The following is an 8,767-nucleotide window of genomic DNA, read 5'->3' as shown; positions in this document are numbered from 1 at the left end:
CACACACAATAGATGTGAAGGAGGAAATTGTAAGAAAAAGCAGAAGGAAGGGAAGATCCAGCCCAGTGCCTCAGGCCTGTAAACCTAGCTATTTTGGAGAATGAGATCTGAAGATTGTAGTTTGAAGCCAGTTCAGGCAGGGAAGTTTGTGAGACTCTTATCTCCAATGAACCAGCAAAAAGCCAGAAGTGGATCTGTGGCTCAAGTAGTAGAGCACCAGCCTTCAACACCAAAATCTCAGGGACAGCATCCAGGCCCTGAGTCCAAGTCCCATACTGACATAAAAAAATAAAAGAATCAAGGATATTAGAGAAGTGAGAGGGGGGTGGCAGTGGGGGTGGGGTGCATGGAAAATGGATCATTACCTTCTTCAGCACCTCATAACTGAGCACCAACACATTCTCCCTCTCCCCCATGGACATTGAACCCTGGACATGGTCTATGATCGCCACATGTTTCCTTTGTTGCTATCAACTTCCTCCAGGTATAAATGGCAAAGAAAAATGTTGTGCATATTTACAGGTTAAAAGATTATATTTAGCTGGGCACCAGTGACTCACGCCTGTCATCCTAGCTACTCAAGAGGCTGACTTCTGAGGATCATGGTTCAAAGCCAGTCTGACAGACTCTAATTTCCAATAAACCACTGAAAAGATGGAATTGGAGCTGTAGTTCCAGTGGCAGATTGCTAGATTTGAGTACAAAACCTAAAGGAATGTGCCCAGGCCCAGAGTTCAAGGCCAGGACCAACACAGACACAGACATACACACACACACACACACACACACACACACACACGCACACACGCGTGCGTGCACACACACACACACACACACAGAGGATGTTTAGATCCCTTCACTTTATAAGCCACTCGCAAATACTGCTGCAGTGATTGTGGATTCTTTATGAACTTTGATCCACTTAAGAAATAATAGCTGGACACAAGGACATCCTTCCGATGTAGAGTACCTTGAAGGAAGAAAGGAAAAAAATAAAAAATAATTACCATCTTTCCCACACGTGAGGTCTTAATCTCCCCTTGGCCAAGTTCTACACAATGGGATGAATATTGACGGATCCAGGGTCTGCTCAGTGTCTCGCTTAGAACACAAATTGTTTTTGTGTTTGTATGTGTCAGTTCAGGGGTTTAAACTCACAGCTTGGGCACCATTCCTGACCTATTTTTGTGAGAGGCTAATGCTCTGTCTCTTGAGCCACAAGTGTACTTCCAGCTTTGATGGTTCATTGGAAATAAAAGTCTCATGGACTTTCTTGCTTAAGCTGGCTTTGAACCACCATCCTCAGATCTCAACCTCCTGAGTGACTAGCTGAGATTCCAGTAGTGAGCCATATGACCCAGCTTATTTATTCATTTTTGATGGAGTAAAGTTCAAAGAATTCACAGGCAAGTAGATCTGTATAAAGGAGATTTATAAGTGCAGTTAAATGGTGTTTTTGAAGATTCTGGCACCCGGGTCATCTGTGAGGGCCCATCTGCACTGGTCCACATCTTAGGTATGAGGTCTCTCAGCTGGTGAATGTGACCCCAGGGCCACAGTGAACTGCTGAAGGTGAATGCAGCTTGGCCTTATTTCCAGGGCTATATTATGAGGATTCAAGATTCAAAAGCATTGATTGAGCCACCGGTGACATTGTTATTATTATAATTATTACTAATTTAGTATTAAATGGCTTGTTTTATGTTTGTTTCCCTGTATATACTTTAAAGACTTTCCTGCTAGTTGCTGCATCTTGAGGAGGCAGTGGGAGCTGTGTGGAACATTCAGGAAGGGCGTATTCTTGTCACTCTGGGGATCCTGTGTGCATAGCCCTGTGGAAAGGGCCAGAACATGGTCTTCTAGAAGGATCACAGAGGACATGAGAGAGAACGCTCTATTCCCGCATAGCCCGGCTCAGGAGTTGGGATAGTTCCTGGCATTTGGTCATCTAGTTTTCCTGGCCAGGGCTGGGATGGAGCCAATGCCTCAGCTGCTCACAAGGCCCTGATGCCCAGGAGCAGGGTGCCATGCAATGCCCTGCTATTGTTTTCTGAGTGTTTTATAGTGTGGAGATTGAATGGAAGGCCTGTGCATGCTGGGAAGGCATTCTGCCTCTTCAGCCACACCCCAGTCCTTTGCTATCTCTCTTTTTTATTGTTGCCAATCATGGTCTTGAACTCAGGACCTTTATGCTGTCCCTGAGCTCTTTTGCTCAAGGTCCTTGCCTCCAATTAACCACCAAAGACTAGGAGGGGAGCTGTGGCTCAAGTGTTAGAGCACTAGCCTTGAGCTAAAAAGCTCAAGGTGAGTTTCTATGCTGTGAGTTCAAGCCCCAGAACAAAAAGATAATGCCCTGACTGAACAGTTATTGGGCATTGAACACAGACCTTGGCCTTGGAAGGGAAGAAAGACTTGGGGAATAGTTGGCTGGGGAGGTAGGAGGAGAGGAGGTGGGGGCTCTCCTTCATATCTTTTGTTATTTTGGATCCATTTTCACTCTTGATCTCATGGGAATCAATCCCAGATGGGCACAGACCGGATCCACTCCAGATCCCCCTTGCTGCAAATGACACACAAGATCTCAACCAGCCAGTTGGTTCCTGGATACAGAAGGAAATGTGAAGGTCACTCCTTTCTATCTGAACTATGTAAAAACAATGATGGTAAAATATGAATAACATAAACCTTACTGATATAAACTTAGTTTATCATACAATCTTTGGTCAAAAAAGTCAGTTTGTGTGTGAGAGAGAGACAGAAAGACAAAGAGAGGGAGAGGGAGAGGGAGAGGGAGGGAGGGAGAGCGAGAGCAAGAGAGAGAGAGAGAGAGAGAGAGAGAGAGAGAGAGAGCCAATCCTGGGGCTTGAACTCAGGGCCTGTGTGCTTTTCAAAAAATACAAACAAACAACACCAAAACAAAAACATGATGCCACAATTGTACTTATTACCTGAGTTATGAAATTGTAACCTCTCTGTACAACATGAGAGATTTAGCTCAAGTGTAGTCTGTCAGTGGAATAAGCTAGCCAAGCAAGTGCCAGGCCTTGAGGTCAAATTGCAGTACCCACAAAAAAGTACATAATTGAAAAGTAATGTCATTAAGTATTTAGCATGTACTAAATAAATAAAACATTAGAATTTATCAAAAAGATATCCACAAGTGCTAGGAATAGAACTTTAAAACTATTAAGAGAAATAAAAAGCTAGAATAAAGAACTTTAAAGAACGTAAAATAAAGAACGTAAAAATATATAGACAGCACCTAACAGCCATTTTTGCTTCTGTACTAGTGTTATACTTTGTGCTAGTGTTATACCGAAATTCGGGGACCCCCAGAAGACCACCAGAGACCACGATCAATGTAAGCAACAAAGAGCCGCTTTATTGCAAGCTCGAGCTTGGTCCTCTGCGCACATGGTAACCAGTGACGCTAAGAGGCCCTGAGCATAGAATCAGCACAGTTTTTATAATATTGAACTAACAACTTTAAGGAAATTTTACATAAGAAATTACATGATTGGTTAACATTTACATTTAAAGCAAGCTAAACTGGGCAAATAATGATTGGTTGACCTTTACAGAAAAAATGTCCTGTCATGTCAAAGCAAGCTTTACAATGTCGGTGTGGGGGGGGAGGGGGGTATGATTGGGTGCAGGGGAGGGGGGAGGCTGGGAAGGGAGGTGAAGGGTAAACAAAGGAGGAGGCTGCAATGCTTGGTAAGAAATGTATGCATTATCCTGCCAATGTAATTGTAACCCCTCTGTACAGTATGTTCTCAAATAAAATAAAATAAAAAAAAAAAGAAAAAAAAGAAAAAATGTCCTTGGCCCATAGCTTGACCGAAAAAGGTTACGAGTCACACCCGGACCATGGCATGTCTCGCCCCGGGCTCTGAAGAATGGGTTGGTTAACAACTCTTAGTCCTAGGTGGGTGGGGGGCAACACCACTTGGGGGCTAACACCTGCCTTAAGCAAATGCCATCTATGGCTCCAAGAATTGTGCATGGCTTTCTGTCATAAATTCCTAGCATTGGGGCTAAAGTGGATCACGAGTCAAGTCGCAGAACTGAGATGGAGTGTTAAACAAAAATGGAGTTGTTTAGGTTTCTTAAAACATTATATTTCTTCCCTAGGGCCTTACTGCCTTGGCCTCTGGGAGGGGCGTTGCAGCTTTGGGGGATGATTCTGAGGACTTTGCCCCCTTGGTCAGAGCTGTAAACCCTTTGAAGTCTTTTACTAAGCAACTCTAGGCTCCCAGGCTGACATTCCACTACTAAGTAACTAAAACCAGTCACAGTTAAAATCATACAAAAACCATACAATCATCTAGTACAAAGCAATTCATACAGAAGCAAAAATGGCTGTTAGGTGCTGTCATTATATATATATATATATATATATATATATATATATATATTATATATAATATATATATATATTATATATATATGATTTTTTTTGCGTTCTTCACTAGATGATTTTATGGGTTTTCCTCAGAATCATCCCCCCACAGCTGCAACGCCATTCCCGGAAGGCCGGGGCAGTAAGGCCCTAGGGAAGAAATATAATGTTTTAAGAAACCTAAGCAACTCCATTAACACTCCATCTCAGTTCTGCGACTTGACTCGTGATCCACTTTAGCCCCAATGCTAGGAATTTATGACAGAAAGCCATGCACAATTCTTGGAGCCATAGATGGCGTTTGCTTAAGGCAGGTGTTAGCCCCCAAGTGGTGTTGCCCCCCACCCACCTAGGACTAAGAGTTGTTAACCAACCCATTCTTCAGAGCCCGGGGCGAGACATGCCATGCATTCTGTTGGTCCGGGTGTGACTCGTAACCGTTTTCGGTCAAGCTATGGGCCAAGGACATTTTTCTGTAAAGGTCAACCAATCATGTAATTTCTTATGTAAAAGTTCCTTAAAGTTGTTTGTTCAATACTTTAAAAACTGTGCTGATTCTATGCTCGGGGCTCTCTGCTCCTGCGTGTTCAGTGAGTCCCATGCATGCTTGGTGAATAAATCCCCTTGCTTTTTGCATGAGAGAACGTCTCTTGGAGTCTTCCTTTTGTGTGGCAAGCTTCTCGACCCTTACAGACTCAGAAAGCCAACATATCTCATATACAAGCCTCTATTTTAACTCCATTATTAAACACAACCCCTGAAATCACCCATCCCAGAAGATCACTTGGACGGACGTAGTCACATACAACAAAGGAGTTTATTGTCAGCCGGTGTTGACAAGGCTACCTCCCTCAAGGGAGAGAGAGAAAGGGCACCTGTCTTTTTCCAGGGACATCCTTTTTTTTTGGATCCGGTCGTGGGGCCTGAACTCGGCCTGGGCACTGTCCCTCAGCTCTTCAGCTCAAGGCTAGCGCTCTACCACTTGAGCCACAGCACCACTTCCGGCTTTTTTCTTTTTGCTTATGTGGTGCTGAGGAATCGAAGCCAGGGCCTCAGGCATGCAAGGCAAGCGCTCTACCACTGAGCCACCTTCCCAGCCCCACCAGGGACATCCTTATACAGTCCCAGGACTAGAGGGGGAAGGTGCTCTGTGTACGCACCAGGTCACTGAAGATAGTGTGTAGGCAGGGCAGAGTTTAGATCTGGGCAGAGAGCAGGAATGTGGACTGATGGCTAAGAAACCTGCAGGGGTCCCAGGAAGAGTTCTCTTTTCTTTGGGATGGGCAGGATAGCGTTCAGGTCTGGTTGGAGCCCCTTCCACTGATTCAGCTGGGGGCTAGAGATTCATGCTGAGGGCCTAGGATGGAGACAGTACAGCTCCACATGGAAGAGGACATACTAACATTCCCCCCTTTGTTGTTTAATAGGTATGGGTCCTGGGTGGAGAGTAAGGATGGAGGGCATTTCTTCTGGAGCTACTTCCTGCTGAGAAGGAGCAAAGGAGTCAACAGGTTGTTTGTAAATGGTTGCTCAATCAGGTACCATCCAAGAAGTATTTGCTAGACACACTGGTAAAGGTCCTCGTCTTTTCTGTGAGAATATTCTGTAGTAAAAGACAAAAAAAATTGCTGCCAGCGGACCCAAGAGAAGCATAGGCCAGGGAGTGACTGATCCCAAGAAGGAGCTGTCAACCACTTGAGATTCCCAATTGCTTCTTAGTTTAGCAGCTATCTTTTTATAGCTTTTATGCTTTGTTTTATTCTGCCAGTCTTGTTAATATAGTAGCAACACTCTTTTCCCAAGAAAAGGTGGGTTCTGAAAGACCCCAGACTTCTGGGATACTTTCGTCAAGAGGGGGGGCGCCCCAGAAAACTCAGACTCCAGGCCGGGAGATGCAATAAGCAAGAGGAGTTTATTTGGCGTTTGCGCAAACGGGCTCTCTGTCCAGGGCAGACAGGAAGCCCTGAGCAGCGGTTACAGGCATTTTTAAAGGCAGAAACCCCAAGATTTACACATAACACAAGGTGTCTGGTAATTAGAGGTCACTATACACCCTAGCAATCATTTTTTACTACACGGGGAAGTTTATAACACTCTTTGTAATAAAACAATTGGCATGGATGCTCAAATGGAGATAGTCACTCTGGGAGGTAAGGGTCAGGTAGTTTACATAATTACAGGCTTGTGATTGATTAACATTTGGCCTAGTTTGCTGGACTTGCCAGGTGGTCCTTATCTTGGGTCCCTATCTTGGGTCCCTATCTTGGGTTCCATTTGGCCACTTAGGGAATTTTCAAACAGGAACCAGAAAAACATACCTGTTTGTTCTTTATCTATGACCACAAACCTTGTCCCAGGGGCCGGCATCTGGGCCGGCATCTGGGCTCCGAGAGACTTTTTACTCCATTACTTATTTCCAGAAGGGAGGGGGGTTAGTGCTAGGGCGAGCAAGTTTACAAAAGCAAAACCAGCAGTTAGCAATTGTAAAATGTAAAATGTAACTCTAGGGCCCTCTGGTTTTGGAGGGCCACATCTGCCCATGATTTTAGCTGAATCTGCAGCAGGTTGAGGACCACTGTGGTCTCCTGTCACCCCCAGCAGTGTGTCATCTTGGGGACTGTCACTCCAGTGGTGTGTGATCACCTGTGGCTGCTGGTTGGCACCTTGTAGGCTGACAAGGTGCCCATGGGCACGTACAGCCAGGTACTGAGCTCACACTTGTCATCTCAGCGATGCAGAGGCTGAAATCTGAGAATTGTGGTTTGAAGTAGGTGGCAGGGGCACAGATGCTGATAGATTGAAACACTTGTCTGGGTAGGAAAGTCTGTGAGAATCTTATCTGCCATGAACCACCAAAAATACTGGAAGTGGCACTGTGGCTCGAAATGGTAGAGTGCTATCCTTGAGCAAGAGAGCTCAGAGACAGTAGCCAGGACCTGAGTTCAAGCCCCAGCACTGGCACACATACCCACCCACATACCCACCACCACCACCACCACCACCATCATCATCATCATCATGAGTGATGTGACTGAAGTATTTGGGGTTTCTCAAACATATCTAGGTCAGGACAAGGAAAGGAAGTCTGAGAAACTCTCCCTGCCCCCAGGAGCCTGAGGAGCCATGGAGATCCAAGACGCTAGGGTCATGGCTGAGATCCTGGAAGAAGCAGAAGAAATGGGAAGAAAAATACAGTGTGAGGACTCTTGGCAACTTTCTTAACCTCTGTCGCCATGCTCAGAATAGAGAGCTATGACCCTTGACAAACATCGGGCTCCATGGCCTGGCTTCATTCCCCTGAATTAAATCTCAGTTGGTCACAGACCACCTTTGAATGAAGCCAGCCAGACATGGTGAGTGAGCAGGTTAATTGCAGAATGAAATGAAGAGGATTAATGATTTTCCACCACCCAGGATGAAAACCCAGACTCTGCCACCCCCTCCCCAGTGGCAGTGACAGTACCTGCTACTAAGATCCAGGCACCCAGGGTTCCGCAATGGCTCAGGACTATGTGTGGTAACAGGGCATTCCTTTCCCTTCCAAGATGTACACCCCTGAAGCCATAAAAGCAGCCCATGAGCAGTTTGTGCTGAAGGATGAGGATATTATCACAGTGACCTACCCCCCAAACAGGGGCTGCAGCTGCGTGGGAAAGGCCAGGCCTGTGCCCCATTCCATCTTGCCTCCCACGTGGGAATGGAAGAGTAGCTCATTTGTTTCTTTCCCTTCATGGAAGAGGATCTCACCAGCCCATGTCACAGGGACTCCCGTGTGCATGGTGGGCTGGTGAAGGTACTGGTAGAGTTGAGCCTATGGCAGAATTAGGCCTTCGAGAATGCCTAGTGGGAAGAGGTGGGTGTCTGAGGTTAAATGTTATAGATCTCATAGAAGGATCACATCCAGTTTTTCCTTTGTAATCATTCATTTTTTTAAATGTAGTTGTTGATTTAGGCTTTTAAACATGATCTTTCAACAGTTGTACCAAAGGACTTCAGTGCCACACTGCCCATTTCCCAGGGCCTGGCGTCTTGATCAATGCTACCCCTCCACATACATTTTGGGACAAGTGTTTCACACCATCAGCACGTGTGCACGCACCACCTACAGCCCAGGTGTTTTTAATCGGAGTTGTGTTTAATATTGGAGCTACACTGGAGGCTGGCATAAGAGACGTGCTGGCTTTCTCAGTCCATGAATATGGGGGAAAGCTTTTTATTCTAGTATTTGTCTCAATATTTTTGCAGATCTATATCTAGCACTTGTGGACATCTTTTAGATAAATGCTAACATGTCTTATTTAATACATGCTAAGCGCTTAAGGATATAACTTTTCAATCATTAATTTGGTGGAAGGCAGTACTAGG

Source organism: Dipodomys merriami, unplaced genomic scaffold (genome assembly GCF_024711535.1).
Source record: "Dipodomys merriami isolate MVZ:Mamm:240054 unplaced genomic scaffold, mDipMer1.0.p SCAF_57, whole genome shotgun sequence".
NCBI classification, from domain to species: Eukaryota; Metazoa; Chordata; class Mammalia; order Rodentia; family Heteromyidae; genus Dipodomys; species Dipodomys merriami.
The sequence above is the reverse complement of the archived record's forward strand: the minus strand, read 5'-3'. Positions refer to the sequence as shown.